The sequence below is a fragment of the Bos grunniens genome, chromosome 21 (assembly GCF_055505025.1).
Source record: "Bos grunniens cultivar Pamir isolate PY7600 chromosome 21, Bosgru_T2T1.0, whole genome shotgun sequence".
In the NCBI taxonomy this organism is placed as follows: Eukaryota; Metazoa; Chordata; class Mammalia; order Artiodactyla; family Bovidae; genus Bos; species Bos grunniens.
Genome location: NC_141185.1, coordinates 61951534 through 61979014, shown reverse-complemented (window position 1 = coordinate 61979014; position 27481 = coordinate 61951534). Strand labels below are relative to the sequence as shown.

At 43.5% G+C, this 27481-nt stretch overlaps 1 long non-coding RNA gene across 1 annotated transcript in view; it reads left to right on the top strand.

Moving 5' to 3' along the window:
• LOC147349805 (uncharacterized) overlaps nt 1-25031 on the top strand; it is a 104279-nt gene extending 79248 nt beyond the window's left edge. Inside the window, exons 2-3 of the long non-coding RNA XR_015150592.1 lie at nt 23180-23314; nt 24049-25031. This is a non-coding gene — a long non-coding RNA (uncharacterized LOC147349805). The remainder of the gene's footprint in view (nt 1-23179; nt 23315-24048) is intronic.
• The last annotated feature ends 2450 nt before the right edge of the window (nt 25032-27481 follow it).

Sequence of the window (27481 nt, the reverse complement as noted above, 5' to 3'; positions counted from 1 at the left end):
GACCAGCCAAGAGCATCCAGGATTGTGATGACTGGTTTAAAAAAAATGCAGTTGGAAGATATAGTAATTAATTACCAAATAAGGGAAACAATTGAAGATGGCACCGAGACTGGACATTCCTGGAACTCTCCATGGGTTTGGTAATTAAATCCAGGTGCTTCCTCCTTTGGGATAAAGTCCTAGGAAAGGCTGACTATTAGTAACTCCCTAGGCTCATCTGCTCCTACGTGTCATGTGGAAGCAGCCTCAGGTCCTTCCTAGAGGAAGAAGGAGACATGATTAGCTCAATAACCCAAAGGGAAGACTCAGAAGCATGCACAGAGAGAAGGCGACTACCGCTCCTTCCGCTTGGACTCGAGTAACTCACCCTCCAGGGAAAAGCTGGGCTTCTCCCATCAGAAGGATGCTTCTCTGCATCCATCGTGACAAGAGGTTCTAAAGATGACAGATGCCTTAGCAGCTGGGCCATGTTTTAGAAAGAAATACTGGGGTACGGTGAGGAGTAGGAGGCAAAAGGGAGAGCAGGAAGATGTGTGAGGAGCAGATTAGAAAAGGAAGAGAGAAAAGAAGAGAGAATGGCAAATGCAGTACTTTCGCAAACAGGAAAACAAATGGGCACAAGTGACGTTTCTCTTCCATGGGAAATACACGCAAGCAAGCAACCAAGCAAGCATCAGTCATCATCTTTCCTCCGGATACACCTGAAGAACCAGTGTACACAAGGCCAAGTGGGACTCACGCGGGGATTGAGGGTGAGAGCCTAGTCAAAAGGAAAGGCTTGTCTGGGCTGTAGTGCTGGCTGCTGGTAGAGGGAAGCCAACGTCAAAAGTCCCCTTAGTGGACTGCTCTTTAGAGGGAGGTCTGTCTCTGCCATGGGCAGACCCATTGCAAATGGCTAGTTCTCACCCTAAAGGGGGGCTGGTGAGAGGCTGGGCAGGGGGAGAGGCTGTAAACATGTATGCATTTGCTCTGGCCTGGTCTCTCCCTCCAGGGGCCAGAGCTTTGCCTGACAGGCTGCTCCTGTCTTCATCCTCTCTCCAATCAGACGTTTTATGCCCTGTGCTCACTCTCAGCTCATCTGATGAACACAGTCAGTCTGGCATGAAAATACCTACTAATGGGTTCATCTGTTATTATCAGGTGATGGGCTAAGATCACAAAGAGCCTTTTGGGAAACAATACCATAAACCAAGGACAGGCTTTATGGAGGAATTTCAAATTCTGTTGTAGTCAGGGGAGGGATCGGTGGGAGGTGAGTGAGGCACTCTCTGTGGGCACAAAATTGAAGGGAGAGTGAAAAAAAAACCTCAAGAGTTAAGACAATGGATGGTTTATTACAGCATTTTAATAAATAAAACTTAATGCAAGTCCATGATGAACCAAATGTCAAAGTTGTAAATACAGAACCCATGGGCATGATGAGGGTGAGGCCAGGAAGCTCACACTCTCGGGGTCATGCAAGCCTGGGGTTGGATCTGGTCTTCATTTAAAACGCTTTGTTCATGTGGCTGGTGAGGCCAGGATGCGTCAGTGGCTCCTTGTCTAGTTCTAGGCTCACCCTGTCTTGCAGCCCAGCTAGGACTCTGTATTCTCATTGTCTCTTTGCAGTAAATTCCCTTTTATTTAAGCTGTGTTGAGTGGGGTTCTCCTTCTGGCAACTGATAATCCCTAAGACAGAAATAAACCTTCATTTCTTTCTCTTCCAACTTCACTGAGTCCTATCAGAGAATTCTTTCTTCTAGAGTCAATTTTTAATTGCAAAGAGAAATTTTTATCACAATAATAAAGGATTTCTTTTGTAAATGTATCACCGCTAATCTCATACATTGAACACAGTGGTTTCATTTTTACATGTTCCCTTAGAAGGTCTCCCCCGGAGAAGGAAATGGCAACCCACTCCAGTGTTCTTGCCTGGAAAATCCCAGGGATGGAGGAGCCTGGCGGGCTACAGTCCATGTGGTCGCAAAGAGGCGGACACAACCGAGCAACTTCCCTTTCTTTCTTTCTGTCTTTAGAAGGTCTGGCCATAGTCTCACACAGTCACGATCACACTGGACATATAACTTTGTACTCTGCTCTTTCTGGTGAACTTTGTATACCAAAGATTTTCCATGTTATCACCAAAGCTGTTTCTGCCAATGGCTCTAGGTCATTCTACCGAGTTTAGGTGCCCTGTTTTGCTTGTTAAATGTTTTACTATTTGACTTATAAACTGCCTCCAATTTTTACCTGTAATAGTTAATGTGGAAATGAATATGTTCATTTCCAAGAGTTTTGTTTCTTCAGTTATTTCTTAACATGATCACCACAGAAGTCTGAGCCAAAGCCCCTTGTTACACTTCTTAATGGATAACTTGTATTACCATATAGTTTTTAATAGCACTTAGAATTGAAAGTGAGGACAATAGAATTTGAATCAAAAGAAATCTTAACACATAAGCTGCCTCATTTTAAACTTAAGTGGGACTAGGGGAAGTAGTCATCTTTGAAATTTGATTTTCTGATATCGTTTATTTTTAAAATTAAGCCTCAGGTGTCTACATATACAGCAAAGCCTTGTGGCTAGGACAACTTCTCTTTCTCCAGTTTATTTTGTGAACCTGAGGAGCAGTCATATTTTCTTGGTTTCTCTACCAAAAAATTGTATATGGCACCTCTGCTGATAACTAAATAGTCATAGAAGTTACAAATTTAAATTGGAGAATACCAGCAGATATCTGATGCCAAAACATTTATTTAAAAAATAGCAATATTAATGTTATGCCTCTAAGAAAGAATCAAAATCTTTTGTTTCAACTGTGGGCATATGCTGTAATACACAGTATCCCCTCTGCTACTGAGGAATCAAATATATGCAAATGAAAATCCATATTTCACATTTTTGTGCTTTATTTTCAGTGAGGCATTTCAGACCATTTTTAAACAAACAGCAAAGACAAAAGAAGGACCCACGTTCCCCAAAGGCTTCTTTTTCCCAAACTGAGTCAACGATTGCATTAGTGATTAAGTAAATATTCCTTATCGGAGAAGGCAATGGCACCCCACTCCAGTACTCTTGCCTGGAAAATCCCATGGATGGAGGAACCTGATGGGCTACAGTCCATGGGGTTGCTGAGAGTCGGACATGACTGAGCGACTTCACTTTCACTTTTCACTCTTATGCATTGGAGAAGGAAATGGCAACCCACTCCAGTGTTCTTGCCTGGAGAATCCCAGGGACGGGGGAGCCTGGTGGGCTGCCGTCTATGGGGTTGCACAGAGTCGGACACGACTGAAGTGACTTAGCAGCAGCAGCAGCAAATATTCCTTATACATGGGTCATTGTCTCTCTATAAAAGAATTCTATAAACATTTCCCCCCAAACCAACATCTTGAAATATTAAACTGGTTTTCAACCTAGATAAATAAAATGGAGGTAGGAAGCCAAATGTGACTATTGAGAGATCAGCCTTTTAAAAGCAAATCTGGTTGTGGCTACCTCCGTTAACAGAAATACTTTCGTCAGCCACAACATTAAGTCAACAGCTTTAGAGTCCAAATTGCCTTTCAAAAGAGGGATTTTCAGGGGTAGACATGGAAACAGAAAGCAAAGGATAGGAAGAAATTTGGCATATCTCGGAGAGCAAGTTTCAAGCATGTAGGGAGAACTAGGGAAAGTCCAACTCCTGACAAAGAGACCACTGGAGATAACAAGTATCTCGAGATTCGCCTGTAAAATAACCCCCTTATCTCATTTATGAAGAATCAAAAGCTCCACAGATGTCCAAAGTCCAGTGGTTGGATGGTTCCAGCATCAAGGCCACACTTTAGTGTTTTGTAATTCTGGGCACCTTCATTTCCTTTTACTAGCACATCACTGACAGTGATGTTCTTCCTCGTGGCACACCTCGATTCCTGCCTCTCTTCCTCCTGAGTTACCTGCGTCTCTACCCTGCGAATCAACTGAGGGGTGGTCCCCATTCCAGGCAGCGTCATAATCTACAGGTTGCTAATAATGTACAGCACTGTAAGGTCTGTCCCCAAATTCTCTTCCTTTATCCTCTCAGGGTGGGACCCCCATTACCATTCAACATCTAGGTCTTCTACACAGAGCAGAGCAGAGAAGGGGTTTGGGAAATAAAAGAAAAACAAAACAAAAAACATGACCAACTCTTTCTCTAGAAGTCTTCTCCTTTAATAGTCAAACAGTGCCATTGTGTGGTTAAGGAATCTGAGATACCTTGACAAGGTACACTGAATCTTTTCTGAAATAAGGTAGAGTATTCATCAGTGAATTTGTTCACAGTCACAGAGTTAGTGTGTTACTGGGATGTGAGCACATCTGTTTGACCCCAAAGATAAAAAGAGCATTTGACATCAAGTATACAGATGATATTCAGGCATAAGGCCAAGATATTCACAGCAGTTATATCATTTCATCTTTGCAACAGCTCTGGGGGCTACTTTTTTTTTTAATTTTATTTTTAAACTTTACAATATTGTATTAGTTTTGCCAAATATCGAAATGAATCCGCCACAGGTATACCCGCGTTCCCCATCCTGAACCCTCCTCCCTCCTCCCTCCCCTACCCTCCCTCTGGGTCATCCCAGTGCACCAGCCCCAAGCATCCAGTACCGTGCATCGAACCTGGACTGGCGACTCGTTTCATACATGATATTATACATGTTTCAATGCTATTCTCCCAAATCTCCCCACCCTCTCCCTCTCCCACAGAGTCCATAAGACTGATCTATACATCTCTGTCTCTTTTGCTGTCTCGTACACAGGGTTATTGTTACCATCTTTCTAAATTCCATATATATGCGTTAGTATACTGTGTTGGTGTTTTTCTTTCTGGCTTACTTCACTCTGTATAATGGGTTCCAGTTTCTTTTACCACTCTGTCAGGGTGCCGAACTTGGGGTGCTTCATCATCACGAGGCTCCTGGTGAGGTGTCTCCGTTTATGGAATAATGATGATTTGAAATGACATTTTTCCCAATCCTTAGAATGAACCCATAAGGCAGGTGGTGTCCCCACCTTACAGATGGACGAGTTCAGGTTCTGAGAGACACATGGCTCAGGCAAGCTCAGATGGTCCTAAGTCACAGCCAGAATTTCAGCTGTGTTAGACAGACCGACAGTAACATCTGCCCTCTTAGCTTTAATTCCCACATTTCACTTTCTCATCCACCCTAAACTCAATTAAAAACCTGGAAAAGAAATCCAGTAACTTGTTTCTAAGAGTCAGGTAGACCTAACATATTGCCCCTCTGGCAATCCCCATGTCTTCATCCAAACAGAAAGAATGAATCTTCCTGTCTCTTTTTGTCTGAACAGAGTAATTGGAAAAAGTGAATGAAAGAATGAATGAGTGAATAAATAAGCACAGGTATTCTCCTTCTGACTCTATGAAATCCATAATTTAAACATTTTATTGTGTCATTAAAACCCTAGGCTTGGTGGTTATTCCTGTTTTACTGAAAATCAGGTCTTGGAAGAATAAAGCTGCATGATTTAGTTTTCCTTGCGCTTTGCAAGTTGCCTCCACTAACCTTTCAGATGAAGGGGGCTGAAAAAGCCTGCAGCAAATATTTAATGGACGTATTTATTTGGTGTGTTGGTTACTGGACAGAACCCTTTGAGAGTTTATAATCTGAGAAATGGATGTTAAATTCTGTAAATTAATGGGGCCGTGCAACTCGGCCAGGATCAAACGGCCAATGAATGGCCCTTGAGATGCCTAGTCCAGATTTTCTTCTTGACAACAGAACAGTCCCCTTGAAAGGGGATGTTGTCCATTTAAATCTGGCATTCAGAGTTGGGAGGACTTCTATGGAGCCATGAGGAGGCATGGGAGATGTGCTCAGCCATGCACATCACCTGAGTAAGGTCTGGTGATCAAAGGGTGATTGATAGGTACCTCTCTTCACTGCTGCTAAGTTGCTTCAGTTGTGTCCAACTCTGTGCGACCCCGTAGATGGCATCCCACCAGGCTCCCCCGTCCCTGAGATTCTCCAGGCAAGAACACTGGAGTGGGTTGCCATTTCCTTCTCTAATGCATGAAAGTGAAAAGTGAAAGTGAAGTCGCTCAGTCCTGTCTGACTCTTAGCGACCCCATGGACTGCAGTCCACCAGGCTGCATCCATGGATTTTCCAGGCAAGAATACTGGAGTGGGTTGCTATTGCCCTCTCCACTGGGCAGGTATTATTATCAGAATCATGCTTCTTTAACTTCATATGCACACAAATCACAGGGGAGTCTTGTAAGAGTACAGATTTTGACTCACCAAGTCTGGAGTGGGCCTGAGTTTCTCCATTTCAAATAAGTTCCCAAGTGATGCTGTCATCACTGATCCAGGGACCATATTTTGAGTAGCAAGGTCCTGGGATATGCATTTATCTTATTGCGGTCTTGATCTCATGATTTGGTCAGTGATCTATAAGAGGCTTTACCCAGGCCAGGGCTGATCTTTACACAAGAACATGTGAGGCCATAGAAGTCATTGTCATTGACACTGAACTCATTTTGGAGTCATCACTGTTATTGCCGTTCTTTGCTGAGGCTCTCAACCAGGGCAAAATGTTGGCAAGCACCAAAAATTCACTCAAAGAGGCACAAATAAAAAGGAAGATATCTTCATTGGAAGATACCAACAAATCCCTGAGAATCTAATTACAGCTCTGTGGGGATGAGTTAGAAAAGCAATTTCTCTATCTTTGCTTCCCTCTGCTCATCTGCTCATTCAACTTTGCGCACATCAAGACTGCCCATCAGAGGTGGCCTAGTGACCAGCTACATAACCTAGAAGCTCAGTTCCTCATAGCTAACTGGCTGGACCGATTCCAAATGCCTATTGGTCTAGTTTCAGTCTTGGGTTCAGCCTGGGTCCAGTGTTAGAGAGGGGTGTAGCCAGAATCTTAAGGCCCAAATGTTGCCAGGACTGAGGGCTCAGAAAGGGCCTTTAGTGGGGAGGCATGATGAGAGTGTCTACTGCAGGTAGGACTTATTACTATTTTCCTTGATTGATAGAAGATTGAGATTTCCTAGCTCACATAGCTGTGAGTTGCTGAACTGGGATTCACATAACATCTTTTTTTTTAATTGAAGTATAGTTGATTTACAGTGCTTCAGGTGTAGAGTGAAATGATTCAGTTATATATATATATTTATGTGTGTGTATGCATATATATACATATATATATATGTGTGTGTGTGTGTGTGTGTGTATTCATATTCTTTTCTAGTATAGGTTATTACAAGCCATTGCCTTCCCTGTGCTATAGAATAGGTCCTTGTTGTTTATCTACTTTACATACAGTCGTGTGTATCTGTTACACATGTCTTTCTGATGTCCCACTCTGGAACTTGCCATTCTATTACACCTCTCCATGAATGAAGGACCCTGGTCTCCTCGCCACCCACTACCTCTAAGAAATTCCGTTCTTTGGTTTAACATCTCCCCTCTAGAGAATTGCAGCTCAGAAGGTGGTGGCCACCCCTTTTCAAGGGCATCTCACAGCTAAGCTTCTGAATGTCTGCCCTGCAGTTTCAGTTACATAGCCAACACTGACGCGGACAAAACCTTAGGGTTAATCATTTTCTGAGTCTAGGTCCTAGGATTATCTACCCACAGCTGCGTGGCTCCCATGCGGTCGTCACGCAGCTCCTGGTATCTTTCAGCTCACACCTTGGGTGTCTCCTTTTCACTCCTGCCCTTTTTCTGCTCCCCGTGAGAGTCTGCCATTTTCTCTGTGCTGCACCTGCCCTGGCCTGGACTTCTGCAGGTTATGGGCCAATCTCCTAAGACCACTGCCAGTAACCCAATGTCCAGTCTACCATCACCACATTCCTGTGGGATGAGAAATCCACAGATCAAAGTATGCTGGCGGTCATGACCTCACTGGCCCCGCATGTTTGGTACTTCCGGATCCCCTCTGAAGTCTCATCTTTATCTCCAGTGTATGTTTCAGCTTGGTGGGCCAATGGGGATGCTTGTCCTGCCCTATAGCTTCCTGCTGCCCGAGCAGGACATCAAGCCTTGCCCATAGTCACGTGTGCTTTTTAGTGACAGAACCGGCAAGCTGAGTGGGAGGAGAAAGGCAACGTCCCCTGCATTTATGCGTCCTGAGGTCTTCTTGACACTGAGTCTCACGGCTCTTTCATGAGCAAAATCTCCTCCAGGTTGATGGTGTTCCATCTGTTGAGGGCAGTGATGCCGCCTTCTGTCAGGAGAACAGTGGGCCTCCCCTGAGCTCTGAGGAGGAGGATTCAGGGAGAAGGAGGGCCCAGGAGGAGAAGGAAAGGCTTCTAATGGGAGGTTGACACCAGCCTAGACCTGTCTGGGGAGTGGGGCTGCTGTGGCTCTGACTTCCAGCTCGTCAGCTTCAGCTGGGACAGATGCCATGCCACAGCCAGGGCACTTGGACAGTCAGCTGGCCAGGCTGGCGTGTCTCCAGCAAAGGAGTAAAGGGGAGGTGGTGGTCTGTGGGTATCCACAGCAAGGAAGCTGGCTGCAGGTGGTGGGCCTGGGGAGACTCACTCAGGCTTGGTCCCACTGGCTGCTTGGTTTTAAATCCCGGCTACATACTTCCATGACTTCCCAGGTAGCTCAGGGGTAAAGAATTCACTTGCCAGTGCAGGAGATACAGGAGATGTGGATTCAATCCCTGGGTTGGGAAGATCCCCTGGAGGAGGAAATACTGAAGGCAACCCACTCCAGTATTCTTGCCTGAAAAATTCCTTGGACAGAGGAGCCTGGTGGCTACAGTCCGTGGGGTCACAAAGAATCAGATGTGATTGAGCATGTCAGCACACGCATATATACTTCTATAACAGTTTGTGTGTCTCTTTACTTCCCCCAATCTCTTTTTAAAAGTCAGTTCTTGCTCTATGGAGATGGGAAGGATTAACTGAGATAATGCATGACAACACATGCATTTCTATCCTATAGTGGGTGGGAAGACTGGACTAGTTTAGGCAAAAGTGGAAGGGAACTGTTGAGTAACAAAAAGATTACAAGACTTCAGCAACACTACTACATTAAAAACAAAAACAGAGATTTTGAAAATGAATGGAAATAAAGTTTTGACTATCAGCCACCCTGATTCGCTTAGTGATTATCTTCATAAGTGTAAATTCTGTGCCTCTAGCAAAACACCCTGCCCTTTGTTAATTGTCACCTGAGTGGTCTCCTGAGAGGCCTTTCCTCCCCTTCACCCCGCCCCCTACCCTGTAAACTAGTATGTTGGCCTGTGGCATCTCTCCGTCCTTTGAAAAAGATTGTAAAAAAGATCCACAAAAGAAAAACTAAGCACCCTTCCACTTTTAACCCACTTTCTACTTTTCAAGTTTCGCTGACCATTAAAAGTTTTTATGGGTTGGGAGGAAAGGCATTTTGCCACTTGAAGTTAAGGTGTGATTCAAATTACAGGACAGCAGAGTCTATTTCCAAAGTGGTGTTGAGCGAGTTTCACAGATATCTCTTTTTCACAGGACATTTCTTCTGGAGTAGAATGCCAGAATGAGGGAAAGACTTAGAAGCTCCTGGGTAACCAACCTTGAACCCTCGGTCTGTTTACCATGCAGCCTGGTCCATTCTTTTTCTCAGTATCTTTCCTTCATCCCTTACTAAACAACCTCAGTATGCTCTTCCATGGATGGCCCCTTACTGGGCCCCCACTGGGCATGTACAGCTTACTGGGATCAGTGGGTGCCCCAAAGGGGCTGCCTCAGTAGGTAAATGTGGTGTTTGTGTTCAGCTGTCTGTGGGGTCACATGTGACATCTTGGCTTTTATGCCATTTTAATCTAACTATTGTCCTCACATTTTGTTCTTTTATTTGGGTAAAAAAGAACCACATACAAGTTGAAATATAAACCACTGTCATTAATCCTTGCAAGACTTGGATTTTGAAAGCTGCAAACAGCTTCTGTTTTCCAAAGGATAAGAAAAAACAAGCAAACAGAGTTGCTTCATTATTTAGTAGAATGGGTATGCAGTATTGACACACAGATTAAATTTTTAAAGAACCACAGATTTAAGAACCATGACCTAATTTATACCCACAGCTCTTGCAGTGAAAACATGTGAATCTGTTCTCTTTCTTCTTGGGAGCACTGTCTTCTTGCTCAGGGCATAACCATCTAGTTAATCTGGTCAATAATTCAAATGATTTTTTTTTTTTTTTTAATGAGAGGGCTGATTTATCTTTGATTTTTTTTTAAACGCTTGTCAAATTAGCTGGATAATCACATAAATGATACTTTTCACTTCATGAGACCCAACTTGAATGCAGAACAAATTAAAAAATGATTTCCCCTGCCAATTTAGAAAAGAAAAACAGTTCTCACTCATATATTGCTAGATCCATCATTGTCTATAAGCAGTGATGGAGAAAACAGTTTTGGGTGGGGGGTAAGCAAACCCATTGTGAAAGTTCTACTGTCTTTACATTGGATATAAGATCATCTCCATTGAGACAGAGTGGTCTGTTTGACTCAACTACTATTAAAATTCCTTTAAAAAGTAATGATGAATACCCTCCAATGTCTATTTACACAGATTTCTGACTGAACTGAAAAGACATGGGAAACAAATTTTTTAAACTTGCAAGAGAAACCTCTTCCCCCCTTAAAGTCAAGCAAATCTGAGTTGACTTCTCTCATAAATTCAAGAACAAAAAGTTATAAATTGAACATATGAAGGACGTTGCTTTTTTTTTTTAAGTGATGTTTCCTTGCCTTAATGGATTTAGCTGTGGCAGAGAGTCAGAGTAAAGCTGTCTTAACTAAATCTTTGACTGATTATGCATTTTTTTCCTTATTCATACAAGATAGATTCATCATCCCAATTTGTCAAGCTGGCGAGGTTCCAATTAATTACACCCGGCAAACCTCAGCTTGTGCCCTGCTGGTGTCAGGCCTAATCTAGTGCCTCATTTGCTGGCGGCCCAATGAAGAGGCATCAGAGGTGTTGCTCCTTGGTACTTACCGTGATGGATGCCCCTGGCGGCACGGCCCGTGGAGGAGGCGGAGCGGCGAACGCCTCTCTCCTCCAGCCGGGGACTCACAGCTCCTGCACTAATTTGAGGGCTCATCTGTATAGTGGATGTTGTCGGAGAGTCTATCCTTCACGGCCAGGCTGAAGGCTCTCCCTGACGCTTGGGCTGTTTAAATATCTATGCAGGTTCTACATTTCTGTCAGATTTGTCCTTGCAAAATGAAAAAAAAAAAGAAGGCGGCGTGTCCTCGAGCTGAGTTTTTGAGCTCTAAAACTTAGCGGCCTGTGTGTGTTGCAGGAGACAGAGGCACTGGAGAGGTGCACCGAGGTGCTCAGGAGGGTATCTGTTTGTGCTCGTGGGTCTCCAGGCCACGTATAGGCAACATCAGACTCTTGTGATTATGGTGACTTTATTTCATGCTCTTAGTTTATCAGACAATGTTGTTGTTTAGATACTAAATCGTGTCCGACTCTCTTGCCACACCATGGACTGTAGCCCACCAGGCTCCTCTGGCCATGGGATTCTCCAGGCAAGGATACTGCACTGGGTTGCCATTTCCTGCTCCAGAGGATCTTCCTGACCCAGGTACTGAACCCATGTCTCCTATGTCTCCTGCATTGGCAGAGGGATTCTTTACCACTGAGTCACCTGGGAAGCCCATCAGGCAATGACCTGATAACAGTTATCATTTATTAAGCAACGTGAGGTCCACAGGATTTTGATATGCATTCTCTAGCATAGTGTGCAGGAACTCACTTTTGATGGGTGACTAGAGCCATCTGCTATGTCGAGATCTATACCGGCATAAAATCTCTTTAGACCAATTGTTTCTATCCTTGTTTAAGAATGGGAAAGCTTAACTCAGAGAGCTAAGTGATTTGCACACAGTTACACAACTATTAAGTGTGGAGTTGGGATTTGAACCAAAGTTTATCTGATAATAAGATCTGAGCTCTTCCCAGGATGTGAGGTCATTTCTCTTAAGCACCTGCTTCTTCCTCTTCCTCCCTTCACGCTCTGCCTTGGCCTCTGACCCTTGCCTTTCTCATAGGCAAACCTCAGGGGGAAGCTGCAGCCTCTGTGCCTTGAGGGGTGCGTAATGGCACTGCTCCTGGAGCTGTGTCTCCTCCACTGGACCCATGGAGACAGCAGGCACAGGGTGCAATGGGGCTAGAGTGTGGGCATGTTCCCAGATTGCCTTGATGGCTTCCTTCCTCTCCAAGTCACCCCCTCATCTCAGGCGCTCCTCCGTTCTCAGATCGGGATGATCACTTCAAAGTTATTTGAACTGTGGTGCTGGAGAAGACTCTTGAGAGTCCCTTGGACTGCAAGGAAATCCAACTAGTCCATCCTAAAGGAGATCAGTCCTGAATGGTCAAGGGAAGGACTGATGCTGAAGCTGAAACTTCAATACTTTGGCCAACTGATGCAAAGAACTGACTCATTAGAAAAGATCCTGATGCTGGGAAAGATTGAAGGCAGGAGAAGTGGTGACAGAGGATGAGATGGTTGTATGGCATCACCGACTCAATGGACATGAGTTTGAGCAAGTTCTGGGAGTTGGTGATGGACAGGGAAGCCTGGAGTGCTGCAGTCCATGGGGTTGCAGAGTCGAACATGATTCGAGTGACTAAACAACTGAAAGTCATGAGGGCTGGATCCCAGAGCGGCCACTAGAGGGCCTCATGGTGCAGCCCACATGGGACAAGCCTTGACCCAGGGCAAGGGGAGATGGAAAGGAGCCAAGCTGATATCGACCCTCTCCTTTGTGCTTTCCTGGACCACCCAGGGAGCATGTCTGCTGAGTTATGGGCTGTGTTTCTGAGGCTCACAGTGAGTCAGCGGCTGGCCAGTAACACACTGCCCTGCTTGCGTTGTGTCTCGGCCTCATTTCTTCTTCTTTTAACTCAACTCAATTTTAAAACAAAGTGTTGGTGTCTTGATCCTTACCTCCAGACCCAAGACAGGGTTCCAGTGGCACGAGAAGCAGATCCGACTCTCCCTGTGCAGCCTCTGCGGACGAGACCCTGAGAGGGATTCTTACGTTTTGGGAAGGATCAAGTCACATCCAAGACCAACTTTTAATTTAAATAAGACCTCAAGTGCATTAATATTCAGCATTTACATTCCTTCTCGGTTCTTAAATATAATGTGTTTTACAGTTATCAAAAACATATGCTCCTTTTCCACAGCATTTTATATACAACTTGTTCAACAGAAGGTGCCGGCATCCCAATATGTTTTGCTTGGTTTTGGCTTTAACTATTGTGATGAAAGAATTCAAGTGCAGGAGAGTCATCTTTATGGAACTGTTGCCAAAGAGTGCCTCATGCATCCAGAAAAAAAAAGGGAATTATTTATTTTTTGTTTCACTGAATTGATTTTTTATGATGTTTCTAATATGAGGAAGGCTCGGTACCAAGCCATGTGAACTACATGGATGAATCAACCTCAGATCTTATTTTCAAGGAACTCTCAGTCTAATAAAATACCGTCCCGAAGAAGTTGGTAATGGCATTCTTCTTATTAAAGGAGTTAGAGCTGATCTATAGCTTCTATACATGTGGAGTCATATTAATTGGTAAAATATTGAAATACTTTCATGCCTGTTTTTCAATGTGCATTCTCCTAACCCCTCCCACACTTGGCATAGTTGGTTCCTCTCCTTTGGTCCAGCGACTGAAGCAATAAACGCTTGGGAAGGCAGGGGATTCCGAGACTTTCCTCCAGAACTATGGCCAGGGTCTGTTCTGATGGCTCAGAACCCACGCCTCATTTGTTAAATTATTGTGATGTCCTTTGCAAAAAAAGAGATGTGGTGACAATTATATTCATGTGATCTTCACCCTGATTGTTACAGTCTCTAATAAGGATCGTGGATATGTCTCTGCCTCCTTTTAGATCTGTCAGTTTTTGCTTCCTGTATTTTGAGACTTTGTTATGAGATGCATATTCATTCAGAGTTGTTATACCTTCCCGATGAGCGGACTCATTTATCACCATGGAACGTCCCCCTTTAACTCCTTATCTTGATGTTTATTTTCCCTGGTATAGTAAAATCCCCTGCGTTTGCATAGTTTTTTCCCATCCTTTTATTTTTAACCATGTCTGTATCTTTATATTAAAAGTTCTTCTCTTATAGATGGCATGCAGGTGAGTCTTGGGTTTTTGTTGCTGCTGTTGTTTGTTTATTTTTTAATCCAGTATAACAATCTTTGCCTTTTAGTAAGAACTGTATGTCTGTTTACATTTAATGGATTTTGGGGTATGGCTGGGTCTAGCTGGCATTTTGTTGTTTGTTTCCTTCCTGTATATTGGTTTTTTGTTCCTCCTTTCTTGACTTCTTTAGGTGATCAAATCTATCTTTATTATTTCATTTTCATTTCTCTAAGGGACCTTACCTACTCCTCATAGTGTGTTTTTAGTTATTGTTCTAGGAATTATTTTGTATGAGATGCAGAGTGAAAGTACAGAGTTCTGACCACTGGACCAATCATAATAAGCATAATAATATGATTTTACATTCTGGAATTATTTTTCCTTTTTTTTTCTACTTTTCCATCAATTGATATGGCCATCTACTTTTATTGCAGCCTAGTATCCCATATCTGTTTGCCATATTTTTTTACACATTCATAATTTATAAGAACACTGACAGTGGCCTGGGTGCTTCCCTGATGGTTCAGTGGTAAAGAACCTGTCTGCCAATGCAGGAGACAGGGGTTTGATCCCTGGGTCGGGAAGATCCTCTGAACAAGGAAATGGTAAATCCCTCCAGTATTCTTGCCTGGAGAATCCCATGGACAGAGGAGTCTGGCAGGCTATCGTCCATGGGGTTGCAAAAGAGTCAGGCATGACTCAGTAACCAAACAACAACTATATATATATATTTCTTGTATTTCTGGTGACAAGTCATTTCTAAATGGCTGGCCCTTCTGCCAGTGCACTGGGAACGAGATTATAAAACTGGGTGTCTGTAACTGGCTGTGTCTGCAGACAGGCTTTACTGACCTGCACAGGGTTTAATGTATTTTAAACTTACTTTTAGATTTGGAAGATTTTACATAAAATTTGTAGATTTCTGACTTTTCCTGAATATAAAAAGTCCCATAAGTTTAAGCCCTAAATTCTGTCATTCCATTTGGCCCCATCAACCAAGGCAAATAGTATTCCTGCCCCAGCAAAACTTGTGCTTTTTAGTTTGCCCTAGTTTTCCACTCCAGTTCACCCACCAACATTGTCCTGCTGGTCCTCAGGCTCAAGAATAAGAATTAGAATTTCTTCATGCACCATCCAGGCTGTATCCTGGGATGATCTAGAAAGTGATTTGAGATAATTCACTGATTCACATCAGTTAAGAGATTAGGTAGGAAGCTTGGGCTTGTGCCTCGTTAAGACCAAATGAAATCTACAAAGGGAATGTGACTTTGGGGAACTCACCATGGCAAAAAGAAAAAAAAACAAACCCTCGAATTTTTCAATGGGGACTCCAAGCCTGAATACATAGCACTAAATTTCTCTGGCTGGGTGAGTTGACGCATACTAGATAAAGGACTTCCACTTCTAAATCATAAAGGAGTCCACACTTTCTGAATGCATTTCACCTCTGAAAGTAAACCTTAATCATAAAAATTGGCTCAAGATTACAATCTTTTCAGAGGTGACAAGGCTCCAGATTGTGCTGGGAAAGATACAGGTGACATGAAAAATAATCTCACTGCAACAGTGATTAGATGCACTGGAAACACTTTTGTCTCTTTTCTCTCTTAGAATCATTTTTCCCCTCTTTTTTTTTTTTCATTTTTATACTATTTATATATATTTTAATTAATTAATTTAAATTGGTGGCTAATTACTTTACAATATTGTAGTGGGTTTTGCCATACATTGACATGACTCAGCCATGGATGTACATGTGTCCCCCGTCCTGAAATCTCTCCCACCTCCCTCCCCACCCCATCCCTCTGGGTTGTCCCCGTGCACCAGCTTTGAGTGCCCTGTTTCATGCATTGAACTTGGACTGGTGATCTATTTCACATATGGTAATATACATGTTTCAATGCTATTCTCCCAAATCATCCCACCCTCACCTTCTCCCACAGAGTCCAAAAGTCTGTTCTTTATATCTGTGTCTTTTGCTGTCTCACATATAGGGTCATTGTTACCATCTTTCTAAATTCCATATATATGCATTAATATACTGTATTGGTGTTTTTCTTTCTGACTGACTTCACTCTGTGTAATAGGCTCCAGTTTCATCCACCTCATTAGAACTGATTCAAATGAATTCTTTTAAATAGCTGAGTAATATTCCATTGTGTATATGTACCACAGCTTTCTTATCCGTTTGTCTGCCAGTAACTTCAGATTTAGACACTTTGCTTCTGCAAGATGCATTCCATAGTCCTGTCCAGGAGCCAGTGCTGTGGGGCTAAGCAAAAGGGTAGGAACCAAAGAGAACAAAGAAGAAGGTATCCTAAACAAGGAGCATGTTGGTGGTCATCAGCGAAGAGTGATATTCATGACCTAGTATGAGATAAGGTCGGAGAAGGAAATGGCAACCCACTCCAGTACTCTTGCCTGGAGAATCCCATGGATGGAGAAGCCTGGTAGGCTGCTGTCCATGGGGTCGCTGAGGGTCAGACACGACTGAGCGACTTCACTTTCACGTGTCACTTTCATGCACTGGAGAAGGAAATGGCAACCCACTCCAGTGCTCTTGCCTGGAGAATCCCAGGGACGGGGGAGCCTGGTGGGCTGCCATCTATGGGGTCACACAGAGTCGGACACGACTGAAGCAACTTAGCAGCAGCATGAGATGAGGTTAAGTCTGTGCTGTGCACTTGGCAATAAAAAAACTTCAAAGCCAGTTGGAGTGGTTTTGAAATTTCAAATAGCCATCTGTCAGTGTGGACAGGGAGACAAGCACTCTTCAGCCATTTTATCCTCTTTGGAGTTTCATAGAGGGGAAAAAGAAAACTTTCTCTGATGATAGAAAATTAGAAAAGACAAGAAGAATGGAATCTCTGCCCCAAATCCATCCTTTTAGATTAATGCTCACTAATGGATATTAAAACATGGTAGATTAATGAGAGCCTGATAGACCATGCAGCTGAAAAAACACATTTTATTTTGACAGCCAGGCAATCAAGAGCTACCCAGGGATTAAAGAGCAATTCAGATTAAATTACCCTCTCCATTAGGACATCCTTTCCTTGGTAAATCCTGAGCTGGAGGAGAGGGGCAAAGAGACACTGTGGCCACCAGAGGCATTTCTTCAACCTGAGGTTTGCAGGCACAGACTTAAAGGGCATACTTAGGTTTTATGCCCTGGCGGGTTAACCAAACACAGGCCAACAGGAGAAAGAGTGCTGGAATTTTGGATCAGCAGGGGTTGGAAGTCATGAGGAGCTTGGATGGCGGGGAGTGAAGGGGTCGCTGCGTGATCCAGCGGCCAGTATAGCAGTGAAGTGTATTTTCATCGTTGCGTTGTTATTTATTCTCTGGGGTAGTTATGTACTGCGTGAATTTAACTCACCTGGGGCTACACTTCCCAGGTTCCCTTTTCTGTCTGATTCCTCGTCAGGGTTGGTTGCAGGAGAAGTTTGTGAGAGATTTGGAAGGTGAACATGAAGCAGCAACCAACTTGATGCTCTGAGGGTGGAAAGAACATAGTGGCGGCCGGCATGCACTGCCCCTCACGTGCCATCTCACCTTCCAGGCTCAGCAAGACCCCGGACCGCCGGCTCCGCTGACTCCCATCGAGTCTCCCCCATGGGCACCTCTGTGGCAGAGGATGCCAGCTCTTCCTTCATGCCGCAGTGAATTTTCGGTGGTCATAGACAGATGTGGGAGGTCCAGGGTGTGTCTGTGGGTTCCAGCTTATGTGTGTGGGGTCCAGCCTTTCACTGTCCTCTCCCACATTGCACACGCTTCCCTGGAAGACCACCCGCCTGCTGACTTGATAGTGGTGACTTCAGGGACAACACCAGAGGGAATCACCCTGTATAGACTCTCTTCTAACCTCCAGGTCTAATTTTATCAACACTTATACTATTCTAAATGCCTCATAGTGGTCCTGCTTCTTGGGTCAGATTCCCAGTGACATCCAGATGATGTGCAGTAGATTAACGTCTGGGGCTGTTACCAAAGCAAACCTGGGTCTGTTTGCCTACATGCAGTAAAGCCAGTCTGCTGCTGCTGCTGCTGCGTCACTTCAGTTGTGTCCAACTCTGTGCGACCCCAGAGATGGCAGCCCACCTGGCTCCCCCGTCCCTGGGATTACTCCAGGCAAGGACACTGGACTGGGTTGCCATTTCCTTCTCCAAGGCATGAAAGTGAAAAGTGAGAGTGAAGTAGCTCAGTCGTGTCCGACTCTTGGCGACCCCATGGACTGCAGCCCACCAGGCTTCTCCGTCCACGGGATTTTCCAGGCAAAAGTACTGGAGTGGGGTGCCATCGCCTTCTCTGAAAGCCAGTCTATTGACTCTGAATTGCGGTGAAGAAAACTGTGGTGTTCATTGGAGGGCACCAAGCTCAAAACCTTTCAAAAAAGAAAGGTTTTTTTAAAGACATGATGAGGGAGAAGGTTACAGGGTATATGATCAACTCATGGACTTTCTTCTGATTGGTTGGTGGTGAGGTAGCTGGGAATCAATATCATCAACCTTCTCGTTCCCACCTGTTTGGGTTCCCACCTGCTTGTGGTCAACATACAGTTAACTTCTTCCACCTTGTGGGGGAGTTTTAGTATCTTCAAAATAGCTCACAGGATATGGCTCAGGATATTTTATATATCCCTTGAGGATAAACTTTAAGCCCTTGATTTTGTTTAATGTCTAAACTAGTATTATTTTGTCTTGCTTGACTGTTTTCTTTTAATTATACATGTTATCACTTCTCTGATTAAATCTATTCTTTGGAACTAAGAGAGGCTAAAGTTTTTCTGCAAACAAGAGACAGGTGGAGGACATGGGAAATTTGTCCTAAGAAGGCTGCATAGAGTCCTGCTCTGTGACAGGGGGATTATTGCAAAGTTGTTGGGAGAGTCTCTGTCCTCATAAGTACAAGTCTCCTTGTTAGCTTTAGGCTCTAGGGCAATCTAAGTTAAACTGTGATGAGCTCTTTGTACATTCTGTACAGTGATGAAGGCTGCTGAGATGGAAAGATTCTGGCAAAATTATGCTGTATTGATGGGATACAGCCTGTCTGTCGTTTCTCCCTGTCACTGCCTTTGACATGCATCCTCCAGGGTAAATGCAATCACTGCATTTTGGCTCCCATTATAATTGAAAGTTGGGAGGTTGATCCATGTTTTTTGTCCTCTGCCTTTAAGAGTTAGCAGTGTAGTCACCTTCCCAATCAGAAAAACAGGGATTACTTTTAGTTTTATGGAGTTGTCATGTTCAACTCTTTGTGACCCCATAGACTACAGCATGCCAGGCTTCTCTGTCCTCCACTATCTCCCAGAGATTGCTGAAATTCGTGTCCATCAAGTTGGTGATGCTATCTAACCATCTTATCCTCTGCCACCCCCTTCCTCCTTTGGCTTTCCGTCTTTCCCAGCAGCAGAATCTTTTCCAGTGAGTTGGCTCTTTGCATCAGGCAGCCAAAGTATTGGAGCTTCAGCATCAGTCCTTCCAACGAATATTCAGGGTTGATTTCCTTTAGGATTGACTGGTTTGATCTCCTTGCAGTCCAAGGGACTCTCAAGAGTCTTCTCCAGCACCACAATTTGAAAGTTCCTTCAGCACTCAGTCTTCTTTATGGTCCAGCTCTCACATCCATACATGACTACAGGAAAAACCATAGCTTTGACTAGATGGACCTTTGTTGGCCACATAGAGATGTCTCCACTTTTTACTCCACTGTCCAGGTTTTATGAAGATTTAGCTATCATTCCTAGGTTGGAAACTCAGTGAGTGCAAGGCTTGAGGTGATTTTTTAATAAGCTACTTTAAATTGTGGGGCTGAGAGCCGCAGATCATTGCATCTGAGATCTTATGAGTGGAAGGAGAGGAAATAGCCTTTGCTGCCTTCTTGCTTTGTCCTCTGAGTTTCACATGCATATTCTGTGTTATCTCATCTAATCCTCATATTATGCAAGGGAATGGGTGTTAGTATTCCTACCTCACAGGTGAGAACATGGCATCTTGAAGAGGTTTAATTACTTGGCTAGGTTTTGTTAGTATGTGGGTAGTTGGTTTTGAATCTAGAGTTTTCTAGTTCAAAAGCTCTCGAACCTGCTTTATGTCACTTCACTTTTATGAAAGTCTACATTAATACTTGTGTATGCTAACCGAAAGGAATCTGAAGAAGATTTTCATTTTTACAGAAAGAGAGGTAGAAGGTCAAAATAGGGTTCAGCGCTTGTTTTGCGGCAGCAATTATAGAGGCATAGTATACCGCAAGCAATAAGAGCAACCCCATCAGCCTCCTTCCCTGAGAACCACAGTTGGCAGCTCAGCATTAAGCCCCAAGGCTTTGAACTGTGTCTCCGACCATCTGGGCTGGCTCTCGATTCATTTTGTGCATCCTTTAGCAAGATGAGATCTAAGGTACTTGCTTCTTTGCTTTACGTCATTGAGGCTTGCAAAAGGTTTCAAGGAACACTCTGCCTTCGAATAACAGGGGAGCCTGTGACGGCTAATTGGGAGTTTCAGTTTGTTTATTTCGTCCACAAATCCTTGTCCAGCAAATAATGTAAACTTTCCCCTGAAGTGTGAATGTATGCAACTCAAGTAGGACTAGTGACAGGAGGGAACTTCCACTGAAAATATCACTTCACCCCTCCCTTCCCCTTGTCAGGGACTTCCTTTCAGTCTATTTGCTCTGTCCAAGCTCCATCGTCTCATGAGGCTTTCCGTGGTTCTCTTGTATAAGCACCATCCTTTTGGCAATGTGCAGGGTCAGGGGCCACTACTCTGCAGTCATTTTTTCAGAACTGCGTGTTATCTACATTCACTTACCACTAACTTTGGAAGGAACTTGACTTGCTTATTTCACACTCTTAAGTATCTGCATGCCATAAACAATTCTGTTCAAAGATACAGTTGTCTCATCATTCTTGTCTCACTGGGCTTGATAAGAGCTCCTTTTTACTAATTTGCATAGGGAAGAGTTATGTTGAATTAGAAATCCAGAATCTTGGGACTTTTTCCCTAGTAAGTCAGCTATTCAATATGCTTCTCAAATACAATGTTATTAGGGTATCTTTTCAATCCACATTCAACTCAATTTTCCTTGTTCTCACCATTATCATCCTCACTGTCACCACAAAAACTACCTCTTGAGTGTCTGTGTGTTGTGATGCTTGTCAAAGTGATATGAGCATTTAAGGTGAGACACTGCTGCTGCTAAGTCACTTCAGTCGTGTCCGACTCTGTGCAACCCCATAGACGGCAGCCCACCAGGCTCCGCCATCCCTGGGATTCTCCAGGCGAGAATACTGGAGTGGGTTGCCATTTCCTTCTCCAATGCATGAAAGTGAAAAGTGAAAGTGAAGTCGCTCAGTCGTGTCCGACTCTTTGCGACCCCATGGACTGCAGCCTACCAGGCTCCTCCATCCATGGGATTTTCCAGGCAAGAGTACTGGAGTGGGGTGCCATTGCCTTCTCCGGGGTGAGACACTAGTGCAGAGGAAAGAGGAAAGGGGCTGGGACATCAAGTTCTTATTCCAGCTTTCCAACTGAGCCAGTTCTGAGTCTTGGAATACTCGTAAAATGAGAACATGGATGCCTTCTTTCATCTTTTCTTATCTCAAAATGAATGAAATGAAATATGATAAATGAAAATAAATTTTGCAATTCGTGGAAACCACTTTGGACAACTAGGAAAGAAAGAAAACACTAATCAAATCAAAGCTTAATTTTTATTGGGTTTCTTTATTTGTATGAGCTGTACATAGTTTATCTTAGGATGATGGCTTTTGAGCTGTGTGTGCCAGTGTGTGGTGTTGGTACCCTGGTGCTGGTGGAAGGATTCAGTTCCATTCTCATCAGAAAAACTCAATTTTTACCCTTTTTAATAATGATATTTTAAAAATTTAAGATTATTTTAAGAGCAGTTTAAGATTCACAGCAAAGTTGAGAGGAGGTTACAAAGATTTCCCATACACCCTCTGTCCCCTGAACACTTAGCTCCCCTCATAATCAACATCCCTCACCAGAGTAGCACATTGATGCAACCGATGAACCTACACTGATACATCCCAGTCACCCAAATCCATAATTTACTTTAGAGTTGGCTCTTAGTGCAGTTCATTCCACGGGTTTGGACGAGTGTAAAGTGATATGTATCCATCATTACAGTGTCATAGTACAGAGTATTTTCACTGCCCTAAGAATCCTGTTCTCTGCCTACTCATCCCTCTCCTCACTCCTCATAATGAGATTTGATATTGGAATAATGAATAAGTTTGATTAGAAGTAGAAAAGTAAGAACAAGCTTCTGGTACTCAAGTTTGAAAGGCACTGGTGCTGGATAAAATTCTTGATGACTTCATGTCTTTTGTACATGAGTTGGAAAGGAAAATATCTGTGTTGTGTCCAAAAGTTGATAAATCTGGAGTGGAAGGCAAGTCTAGGTGTATAATTAGGGTATACATTAGGGAAAGTAATTATGGAGAGTCCAGATTCAGTTCTGATTTTGTGTTTGGCAGGGGATGTATGCAGTTCTTCTCTGACTTTAGGAGGAGAGGCTAGCAGTGGCTCAGCTAACTAGGAATCAAAATGCCTAGTGACATAGGTCCAGGAAGAAACAGCAGTTGGGAAGACAGGAGACACAGGCCTGGTACAGCAATTGCATGCATACGTGGTAATTAGCAAATCACTTCCCTGCGCAGATGCTCATTTGAGCATTCACATAGATTAAGTGTCTTTTTTGTGTGCAGGTACTGAAGTCAAAGTAATGATATCGAGAGTCTCTAAAAATATTCTAATATTTTATGCTCAGTTGCTGCTGTTTATGTGGTGTGCAGATGAGCAGAGGAAGTGCGGAGTATTGTTCAGGGGGTGGGGAAGAAAAGAGTGAAGGAGGTGTGAAGTTGGGAAAGGGAACATTGCCTGATTTTTCCTCTCTTTTCATTGCTCTCCGCTCTCCCCTCACCCCTTCCCCAGGTATTCAGACAGATGATGGGGTTTTGGTGAAGTCCATTGCCGGAGAGTATTTGCTAATTCCATGCTCTAAACGTCCACAGGGGGCCATCCTTCACTTGAGTGATTCCAGCAGCCAAAAGAAGCCGTCTAGAGAACCCAGTCCTTCTACAGAGGTGACCCTTTTTGGAGGAGGAAAATTGGAACCCATCAAGCTGACCTTTGGTTTTGCCAACAAAGTGCGTCAGTACTGGCCAGCTCATTCTCAGACAGTCGTTTTGGGCAGCAGTCTTGAAGACAGCAGTGGTGGAGAGCTTTTTACAAGGATGCAGAGCATCCAAAGCCATAAAAGGCAAAAGAAACGCTTGTTAGTTATGGGGAAGGTGAACGGCTTAGAAAACTGATTAGCGTAGCAGTGTGGTCAGATGGAAATGAAAGCTCAGAAGCATAATCGTTAATTGGGTGCTTACCTACTAATTTGAGCTTGGATGTCAGCAGAACTGCAGTTCATTTCAAACTCAGGGTCAGACTTTAATGCTACATCATAAATTACATAAAGGCACAACACTAACAATTAGATAATTATGGAGACCCATGCTGTTGCAATTTAACTGGGCAAGTTCAGGGCAAACATGACAGATTACTGCTTAACCCTCAGACTGCTGGCAGGTTTTTCCCCAAAGAGACACATAAATATATAAGTTGATGTTGTTGGCTGGTTTTCAAAGCCTAGGGGTTAAATAATTTCTTTCCAGTAGCTAGATTTATCAGATGACCGAAGCAGACTCGGAAGAAATATTAGAGAAGTGTTAAATATTTCTTAGAAAAACCTCATTCTTTAAATCCACACCAGTTAAAGCTTCTGGGTTGGGTTGGGTTCTAGCTGAATTTGAAGCTTAAGCTTAAAAGTCAAAGCTAGTTTTTACCATTTGAAGACTTTCTGTAGATAAAATGTGTGATCTTTCAATTCCAGGTCCTTCACATTACATGTGAATCAAAATAGAAGATTCAGGGTCCATATTTTATTCTCATTGCATTCTTGCTGGCAAACAAGTGGCTGACTCAACTGATGAAGATGTTTTCATGACCAGTGTGAGCTGACAAGGCTGTGGTGGTGCTTCTTTGATGTGCATCATTCATTCATTCATCTGCTGCTTTCTGACATCTTGAGCACCTCTGTATGCTGGGGGTGGGGGATATAGACATTGTTCAGTAGGCATTTAAACATCAGTGTATTTTCCTGGTGGAGTCAGATGTGTGGAGGGTTGGCCCACATGCCAGCATTAAGGGTGTTTCTTAGTTTTATTTTTACTGTCAGAATATGAGCTTGAGAAAGTCGATAGCCATACCTTGTTTTCCTTCCATTCCCACAGCCCCAGCACAAGGACCCAGGTACAGTCAGAGAAACAGGTTTAAGAGCTTTGCTGAAGGAATGAATAATTTTTATCTGGAAACGAAAAAGGAAAAAAATGGAGTTTCACCAAAGTTTAGGTTTTGGAAACTCAGGTTATTTGGCAACTAAGATCATATTTTAACTTTTGAGAAGTTGAAATTGAATTCCATCATTAAATAACTTTGTTAAATACAGATCTGATATATTTGTTTCTTGTTCCAAAAAAGATACAATGTGATCCCCTCAGTGCATACAGTTGGGATGACAAAAGATCATAGAAACAGGACCATGGAATTTAAGGTTGTGGGATTCATGGGGAGTTGCATGTTGAGTGTCTTTTTAATGTGTAAGAAAATGAGTTTTTCTGAGCCTTGGCATGGGGGACCCTAAACTTTGATTCAGGGCTATGATGCGAAGATGGAGAGGGAAGGATCTGAGACTGGAAATCTCCCTTGTGCTCCCCAGCCTGGGGTTGAGGACATCCCAGGGGAACACTGCTATGTGTGTGTGTATGTGCATGCACACATATGTGCATATGTGTGTGTGCGTGTGTATCAACAACCGGCAGAGTAGTATAACTGAGTTTAAGAGTAGGGTGTGTTAGAACCAAGCCTGGAGAAGAGAGATGTCCTTTTCTATCCAGTTTCTCCTCTTTCTGATGAGAGATGTTGCTTGGTAAGCTGTCCTCCACCTGCTCTCCTGGTTCATAGGGTGCATCGCAGAGTTCCGTGGCAGCACTCGGCAGGCCGTCACCGAGCCTCCAGAGCGGACCAGAGTAGCACTGACCAAAGAGAACGGGCCTCAGAGCTCTCATCTCTCTCATCAACAAGAGATGACTCAGAGCTCTCATCGTCTCTCATCTCATCTCATCTCATCATCAATGGGACTCAGAGCTCAGATTGTCAGAGTTCTCATCATCTCTCATCTCATCTCATCTCATCAACAGGACTCAGAGCTCAGATCGTCAGAGCTCTTTCTTCTGCAGGAATGTAGCTAGGACTAACCTTGCAAACCCAGAGGACACCCTGGATTTCTGAGATAAATCACAAGATAGTGAATACCGAGGAGGAGAGAAATATTCTCTTATTCTAGGTAAGGCAGGATCTAGCACTCACCTTGTTTTTTGACCTCCATTTTATTTCCTCTTGGGTCTTCATTGTTTCCTTTCTTCTACTGACTTCAGGTTTTGTTTGTTCTCCATCTAATTCTTTTAGGTGGTAGGTTAGGTTGTTTGAGATGTTTCTTGTTTTTTGAGGAGGGCCTGTGCTACTATGAACTTCCCTCTCGGGGTTGTTTTTGCTGCATCCCATAGATTAACGTGGAGAAGGCAATGGCACCCCACTCCAGTACTCTTGCCTGGAAAATCCTATGGATGGAGGAGCCTGGTAGGCTGCAGTCCATGGGGTCGCTAAGAATTGGACATGACTGAGCAACTTCACTTTCACTTTTCACTTTCATGCATTGAAGAAGGCAATGGCAACCCACTCCAGTGTTCTTGCCTGGAGAATCCCGGGGACAGAGGAGCCTAGTGGGCTGCCGTCTATGGGGTCGCTCAGAGTCGGACACGACTGAAGTGACTCAGCAGCAGCAGCATAGATTAACGTGGTTGTGTTTTCATCGTCATTTGTCCTGAGGTATTTTCTGATTTCCTCTTTGATTTCATTGTTGACCCATTGGTTTTTTTAGTAATGTGTTGTATAGTCTCCATTTAATCATTTTTCTTTTAACTTATACCCCAAGCTGCTTCCCAGACGCTGCTAGTGGTAAAGACCCACCTGCCAATACAGGAGACTTAAGAGATGAGGGTTCAATCCCTGGGTTGGGAAAATCCCCCAGAGGAGGAAATGGTAACCCACTACAGTACTCTCACCTGGAGAATCCCATGGACAGAGGAGCCTGGCAGGTTACAGTCCATGGGGTTGCAAAGAGTTGGACACAACTGAAGTGACTTGGTACACGTATCCCAAGATACTTAAGTGGGAATATTAGCTCCATATAGACAAGGAAACTGAGGGCCTGGCAATGATAAATAACAAAGCTGTTTCAGATTGTAGAAACTACAATTGAACCATCCCCTCAGTAAATGGTGGTTGTTTTTTGGCATGTGGTAGTGATACACCAAATGAGAAAGAACAGTTCTAAAACAATTCTTATGCAGGAAAAGAAAAGACAACGGTCAGAATGCCACCTCAGCACTTGCTTTGCTCAAAGTCTTTTTACCACCTTACCTTTTTGTCCTTCCACATTCTCCAATGGGAAAGCCTGAGTCATGATAAAAGTTCAATAAGCCTGACACATTTCATAAACTATCACTTTAGTTCAGTCATTCAGCCATGTCCGACTCTTTGTGACCCCATGGACTGCCGCACGCCAGGCTTCCCTGTCCATCACCAACTCCCAGAGCTTGCTCAAACTCATGTCCATTGAGTGATGCCATCCAACCATCTCAGCCTCTGTAGTTCCCTTCTCCTCCTGCCATAAACTATGTTCAGCCTCAAAGCCTGAAGTGTCTTCAGTGACCATCAATGCTGATAGATATGCTTTGTTCATAACAGACCTCTCCATAAAGGAACTCTTGGGAATTTTGCTAGTGATTGGGATTTGATACATTTTTTTCTCTTGTACACAAAGACATCTGATGGTCCAACTTTGAACATTAACGTATTTAAAGTTTAAGTGATGGCCCATTTTCTTCTTTTTTCTTTATTCTGGAAGTTTGTACCCTTTCACCACCTTCACCCATTTCCCCCACCTCCACCCTCTGCCTCTGGCAACAACCAATCTGTTCTGTTTCTATGAGTTTGATTTTGTTAGATTTCACATATTAGTGAGATCATACAGTATTTGTTTTTCCTCTGTATGACATTTCATTTAGCATAATGCCTTCAAAGTCAATCTATGTTCTTACAAATGGAAGCATTTCATTCTTTTTATGGTTGTATATCATTTTATGTAAATATCTCACATTTTCTTTTTTAAAATTAATTTTTATTGGAGTATGAGATCAGTTCAG